This window comes from Glycine max, chromosome 1 (genome assembly GCF_000004515.6).
Source record: "Glycine max cultivar Williams 82 chromosome 1, Glycine_max_v4.0, whole genome shotgun sequence".
Taxonomy (NCBI): Eukaryota; Viridiplantae; Streptophyta; class Magnoliopsida; order Fabales; family Fabaceae; genus Glycine; species Glycine max.
In genome coordinates this window covers 33719874-33727842 of record NC_016088.4, presented here as the reverse complement: position 1 = coordinate 33727842, position 7969 = coordinate 33719874, and positions in this window count along the sequence as shown.

Sequence of the window (7969 nt, the reverse complement as noted above, 5' to 3'; positions counted from 1 at the left end):
TAGGGAAAACAAACCCTAAGCCATAGTGTTTATATGGCCACAAAGCTTTATGTATGAGTGTCCACATGGATGTATGCATGATCAGTTTTGCATGAATTTCTAATCATCATTATCATATACGTGTCATGGAAATGATTTAAGGCATTCCTTTGTTCTTGAGCCGCTTGATAAACAAATATACCGACATGTGTCATGTCCCGCCATCCGTTGGCCTTTTGAGCCAAACCTCAATGTTTTGGCCATAACCTTTACCTAGGATGGAAATTTCCAACCTTACCATTGGAAGAAAGAACAGAAGGATCTTCCTAAAAAAGCTTCTTTTACCTTGGGTTATAAATGTGCTTCAAAAGAAAAGAAAAGAAAAAGGAAAGGAAGAAAGTCAACAATCAAAGATTAGAGAAAAGCAGAAAAGAAAAAAATAATAAATACAGACATATTTTCTTTGTACCAGACAATGTCTGAACAATATGAGACATTGTCAATAGCAAAAGGAAGGGAACAAGTAACAATAACTTGGTTAAAACCTGAGGGATGCATGAAGCAATCACCTTCTTAGTTACCAACCAAATCTTTGTGTCTGCTCTTGCTCCGTGTCGAACCAAAGAGAAAAACAAAAACAAAAACAAAAAAGGCAAAGGCCAAAACACCCAAAAGCCAAAGTTCCCCCAAAATTCAACTTCCTAAAAGTCCTATTGATCCATGATTATGCATCTTTGATTTGATAGGAAATGATTTGCAAAGTCAAATCATGACATATTTGTTGTTCGGAATTATGATGAAACACTTGCCTGTGTGAGATTTTATACACTTTGAGCGGTTTTCCTCTATTTCAATTGGACCTAGTGTTTCTTCTAAATGCTCATTTAGAGACAAAATGCTAATGTCCCAAATCTCATTTGTGGTTATGAGAAATTCTATCAGCATGCTTTCCTTCCCCAGTAGTCACATTGTTTTTCTTCAAAAATATATGTTGCTCTGATCGGTTTAGAGGTTTGTTTCTTTGCTAAGCGTATTCACATATTAGTGAAAGATTTCCAGAGACTATTACAGTCTCCCCTTGCCTTCCAGAGACAATCAAGTCCGTCGGCACGCAAAGAAAAATTATGGTCATCTTCCCCCTTTTCGAAGACTTCAATGTCTTTCGACCGAGATTATTACAGTTTCTCTTTGCCTTCTAGAGACAATCAAGTCTGTTGGCATGCAGAGACAAATTGTGGTCATCTACCTCCTTTTCAAAGACTTTAATGTCTTTCGACCGAGACTATTACACTCTCCCCTTGACTTCTAGAGACAGTCAAGTCCGTTGGCACACAGAGACAAATTATGGTCATCTGTCCATTTTCAAAGACTTCAATGTCTTTTGATTGAGACTATTACAGTTTCCCCTTGCCTTCTAGAGACAATCGAGTCAGTTGGCACGCAGAGACAAATTATGGTCATCCGCTTCCTTTGCCTTCCAGAGAAAATCAGGTTTGTTGGCACGCAAAGACAAATTATGGTCATCCACCTCCTTTGCCTTCCAGAGACAAGCGAGTCCGTTGGCACGCAGAGACAAATTATGGTCATCTGCTTCCTTTGCCATCCAGAGACAATCAAGTTAGATGGCACGCGGAGACAAATTATGGTCATCTACTTTCATTGTTTTTAAGACTATTACAGTCTCTCTTTGTCTTCCAGAGACAAGAGAGTCAGTTGGCATGTGGAGACAAATTATGGTCATCTGTTTTCATTGCTTTCAAGACTAATTACAGTCTTTTTTTCCTTCCGAAGACAATCGAGTCCGTTGGCATGCGGAGACAATCAACGTCCTCCGCTCTTTATCTTTTCTAAGACTATCAGAGTCTTTTGTCGAGACTTCAATGTCTCCCTTATTTTGCAAGACTTCAAGGTCTTTTATTGATGTACCTGATGCCTCTTATGCTCTTTCTTTTGACAGGTTTTGTTGATTGGGCTAGTGGTCGTCAGGTGGTGAAATCGCTTGAATGAAATTAGTGTCTTTATCTTTACTTCTCTTTTATCTCCAATAAAAGATAAGTAAAGAGGGGCAACTGTCATACCCTAATTTTGTCCGGGGGTGATCATTGGCCAACATTTGGATTCTTGCCGGCCGAGTTGAACTGCTTAACGTTAATTGTCGCACAATCTGTAGGGTTTTGTGACGTTTCGGAAGGAAATGTGCCAAATACTCAAAATGGGGGCAAAATGGTCACTTTGGGTACATTTTCCAGCCCTTGGGCCCATTAGAAAACTTAGAGATGAAGTAACCAGCTCGCCTAGGCAAGCAAGTTACTTCTGAAGGAAGCAAGCCTCCTCCCCTCATTTTCCTATAAATAGGCATGAGGGGCTAAAGGGAAGGGATTCAGCATCATTTGTAAGAGGTTGTCACTTAAATTAGTGAGAAGAAGGATACAGAAGAAGAAAAATCAAGGCTGAGGCACTTCCGTAACATTTCCGTGATCCATTTCGTGACCGTTCTTCATCGTTCTTTGATCTTCGACCAGTTAGTTTTCTATTTTGAAGCTTTGAATTCATTCTATGCACCCTTAGGGGTCCATCCTTGCTTTGCATGTCTTCATCTTCATTCTTTTATCATCGGTGATCTTTTCTGTGTTTTAAGCGAGTTTTAACCGATCGTTTAAGCCGCAATCTCACTTAATTAATGTTAAAATGAATTTCAACCGATCGTTTGTGTTGTAATCTCATTTAATCACCATTAAAATAAAATTCAACCAATCGTTTGTGTTATAACCTCGGTTAACCATAAAAAAAATAAGTTTCAGTCGATCATTTACCTTGAAAATTCTCTTTTAATGAGTTGGAAAATAACCAAGTGAAACCAAAACTAAAATCAACTCATAATCAAGCTTTTGTCCACAAGACAATTGCTTGAATCCGTTCAAAGGTCCAACGCCTTAAATGGTCTTTTCTACTTCTATCGGTTATAATGAACCGTTTAGATGTCTAAAATCAATACTCTGCATAACTTTCTTGCTTTTCAAAGAACTATGTAGCTCTGAGTTCCTCATCGCAATTGAGGATACGTAGGAGCGAGAGCCCCACTCTTGTCAACCCCAAAAAGATAAAAAAAAAAACATAAAAAAGGGGAAAATAAACTAAAAATTGAAGTCATGATTTTGTACATTTGATTAAAGGTTGTCGTCCCTTGTGACAGACGCGTGGGGTGCTAATACCTTCCTCGTGCGCAAACAACTCCTAAACCTTTATTTCTTAAAACTCGTAGACCGTTTCTTGGTTTTTCTAACATTTTTCTCGTATAAACGTTGGTGGCGACTCTGCGTATTTTCCTTCCTTGGAAGATGCACCCATGAGCCTCGTATCGCCCTCCTGCCAAAGGATAGGTTTTGACAATTATGTTTATAAATTTTAGAAAGGGTTTTCATGTTGAGATGACCTACTCTTCTATGCCATAACCATTTATCACTTTCAAAGGCTGTTAGATAGTATTAGCTAGGTAAAGTCTCTAGACAAATCCTATAGAGGTTTCTCTCTCTTACACCAGAGAATAAGATTTTTCTAGTTGATGTTTCTTTTATCAGACAAGCATTAGGTCCAAACTTAACTTCATAGCCATTGTCACATAGTTGACTAATGCTCAAAAGATTATTTTTCAACCCTTTTACATAATAAACATTTTCAATTCGAGTAGAGTTTGGTTTACCAATTTTACCTAGATCTTTGATGAGGGATTTTCTATTATCTTCAAAAGCAACAAACCCTTCATTCTTTCTCTCCTCAAGGCTGAGGAATTTTCTTTTGTCTACAATCATAAGCTTGCAGCATCCACTGTCCAAGAACCACAACTTTTTCTTCTTGTTATGGAGTAGACATTCCTACATCAGAAAATAATAAGATCTTAGGTACCTATAATTTCTTGGATCCTTATGTGTTAGTTACCTTTTTGAAGGGAATATTCCTTTTTTCTATAATATTTTGAGGTCTGGTGTCCCCATCCATTAAAGTTGGAGCATTTCCTTTTAGCGTTTTTGTTTTTGTTAGGCTTTTAAAAAACCCTTTTAGGATTCTTATTGAAGCCTAAACCATCTCTATCATAAAGGTTGCTTTGGACTCCAACAAGCTTATCCAAATTGTTTTCTCCAACCATAAAGTTAGTTAAATCTTTTAATATTTTCTCAAATTTTTCTTTCAAAATTTTGTTTTCATTTTCATGTTGAGTTTTTTCAAAGGAGATAACTTCTTTTGTAGTTGTCTCTCTTCTCAGTTTTGACTGTACATAAAGCTTGAAATGATATTTTGCAAACAATGGTTTTTCTTAAAAAGGATTTCATTATCCATTCTAATTTTTTCATTTTCCTTTTAAGCATTTGAAAGTTGATTTTTCAAATGAGCACATTTCTTAGTAAAAATATGAGAATCATTAAGTTATCAAAAGCTTGTTCTGATTCTTTTTTATTAGAAAAATCCAAATCACTTTCAGAATCAGATACCTCATCTTTGTCTGAGTCTTACATGAGGCATAGGTTGGACGCATACTCCTCATCTTTCTCTGAGGATGATGAGTCTATATCATCCCATGTGACCATCATTGCCTTTTTCTTTGGATCACTTATCTTGAAGTCTTTCTTAAGGAAAGGGTAGTCATCATTCATGTGGCTAGGTTTGTTACACTCAAAGCATTTAACTTGTCTCAAACTTTCTCCTTCCTGGAAGTCTCTTCTAGAGAAGTTCCTTCTTGGCCCTTTTCTTCTTCTATGTAGTCTTTGTAATCTTTTGTATAAGAATGTCAGTTCTTTTTCATCTTCTTCAAAAAGATCATCATCATTGTTCTCATCATCAGAGGCTACTACTAAGTTTAGTGCTTTGAACTGAGGTTTTGTTTTGGTTTTCTGAGAGGCCTTGAGATCTATGATTTTCCTTTAGGTAATTGTATTCCATTCATCAGCTCTTGTTCATGAACTTTTAAAGAACCAATAAGTTCATCCATAGCCAGGGTCTTCAAATTCTTGGTTTCTGTTATGATAGTGACTTTTGATCTCCAAATTTTGGGCAAACTCCTCAGAATCTTCTTGATTCTCTGATGTGTTGTATGCTTCTCTCCTAAAGCATTTAGTTCATTCACTATAATAGTGAACCTTGTAAACATTTCTTCTATAGATTCATATTCATGCATCTTAAACATTTTGAATTTAAGTTAAAATATTAACCTTTGAGTCCTTTACTTGATCTGTACCCTCATGTACTATTCAGAGTGTGTTCTAGATTTCTTGTGATATCTCATATTCTTCTATTTTTTTCATATTCTGATCTACTCATAGCACATAAAAAAATTGGCTTTAGAGTTCATAAGTGTTGGACAAGTGGCCTCAATAACTTAAGAGGGGGGGTGAATTAAGTTTTAAAATTTTCCTACTAACAAACTTTCACCCTTTTTAAATGATATGCTCAGAATGCAAAAGAAGAAGCAACAATCAATTTAATTGATGTTCTTTAAAAGTGCAAGACAAAATTGATTGCAATAAAATAAATGAGATAAGGGAAGAGAGAAATGCAAACTCAATTTACAATGGTTCGGCCACTTCCCGTGCCTACGTCCAGTCCTCAAACAACCCACTTGAGATTTTCCACTATCTCTGTAAATCTTTTACAGACTTTGAACACACCTTGGGGTCCCTCACCCTTGTGTTCAAGATTCTCCAAGAGACAACCAATCTCTTGATTACAATTCTCACAATCCAAGAGACAACCAGTCTCTTGATTACAACTGAGTTTCTAAGATGAGCAGAAAGATTTCTCTTCTTTAGAGTAAATGATACAAATTGAGGATCCTAGAAGAATTTCTCTCTTTTAGAGATGATAATACAAATTGAAGTTCCTAGATGAATTCTTAATAGATTTGCAAGTGTTTGCCCAATAGTTGTTGAGACAGCATTTGATAATTAAGTTCTCTTAGAACATTTCTCTCTTGTTTTTCAAAGTCAGACACACACATATATAGGCCCATTGTGCCTTTTCAAAATGGTTTGAAGAGATGTGTCTTTTCAAAAAGCTTTTCTGAAATTTTCTCACTGGTAATCGATTACAGGTTTCTGGTAATCGATTGCACGGTTATATTTTGAAGAGTCATGACTTTTCAATTTGAATTTCAGGAGTTCCATTATTGGTAATCGATTACAGGCATCTGGTAATCAATTACAAGATTCAAAATTCAAATTTCAAAACTCTTTTGAAAAGTTTATTTCCAAGTTTGTCTCTGGTAATCGATTACCAGTGCCTTTGATCTCTTGGAAACAATTTGTTTTGAGGCAAAAACCAATTAACCAAGGAGATTATTTGAGGCCTTATCTTTTTCTTGATCTTGTTTGCTTGACCTTGAATTAATCTTAACGCAATGTTTAACCTTTGAATGGTTGTTGAAGAAACCTTGTATGATTTTACTTTGACATCATCAAAACTTTGTATTCATACATTCACATTCTCCCCCTTTTTAATGATGACAATCATTATCAAGTGAATTCTTTTCGGCATCATCAAAAGCTGCATGATTCATATTCTCCCTCTTTTTGATGATGACAACCATTATCAAGAAAATTCTTTTTAGCATCATCAAAACCTGAAACCTGCATGATTCACATTCTCCCCCTTTTTGATGATGACAACCATATGTAGGTTAGGAGTAAAAAGAATATCTATGTGGATTGTTTACTCCCCCTTGATTTTGCAATGATTGTTTATATAAAACAATTTGAAGATTTCATAGAAAAAAAATTGTCCCCAAAGAATTAGATAATTCACTATCTTATCTTTTATCTATCTCTCCTCCTTTGTCAACATCAAAAACAAATCATGAGCAGAAGGAAGAAAAACATTTAGCAGTTTATAATGAATTAATAGAGTAGAGCATGCCATATCGTTCAAAGTACCATTTCTTGGCCTAATAGAGTTAATCTTCATCAAAAGAAATTATGAAGATCAAATGATAGCAAAAGGCCTTTATGACATAATTGGTGAACACGTGATAAACTATATTTAAGATCATTAATAAGTAAAACATTTTTTATGGAGGTAGAGGAATTCGTACCTATTTTTCTAACTCCAACAATTTTACCTTTGTTGTTGTCTCCATAGGTCACATGTTCACTATTTTTTAGAGAAATATGAAGAAACTTTGATACATCTCCCGCCATGTGTTTGGAGTAACCGCTATCAATGTACCAACTTTGCTTCAAGGAGTCCATCATTCATATAATCATATTTTGATTTTGGTACCCAAATTTTCTTGGGTCCTTGAATGTTAGTTTTGACTAAAGATCCTTTTGGAACCCATACCATTTTTTCCAATGCTACTACCATTCTTTCTAATATAACATGTTGATGCACTATGACCTTTCTTACCACAATAAGAGCATGTTAAGAAGGGAAAGAAATTTTTATGCATCCTTTGTTGATTTTCAGGATTATGTCCTAGTCCAGCCTTATCAAAAACACTTCTTTGTTTGCCTAATATAATATCTAAATTATTTTTACCAAGAGTAAATTTGGCAAGAGCAATTTTTAAATCTACAATTTCTTCTTTGAATTTATCACAACATTCACATGAATGAGATGCTTTATTGTTTTCTTGTAATAAGCATTTTGTAGATGATTGGTCTTTATCTACTGATTTTAATGTTTTAACTTCATATTTAAGATTTTCTAACTCTACATTTAAATTCAAAATTTCCTTTTCTAAACTTGAAATGGTTTTCTTAGAATATGAAACTAATTTGGCAAGTTTGATAGATTCTTTATGCAAGTTATTGAATGCATCTTGAAGTTCATCAAAAGAAATAGATAAGTCATAGTTAGAAGACATCACCTCTTCTCCGCTTTCATAATCATTGGCCATGAGGCCCAGATTTATGATTTGATTTTCTGAATCACTTGATGAATCCATGACATTATCTTCCCAAGTGATGTATGCTTTCTTTTCTTTCTTTGAAATTTTTCTTGT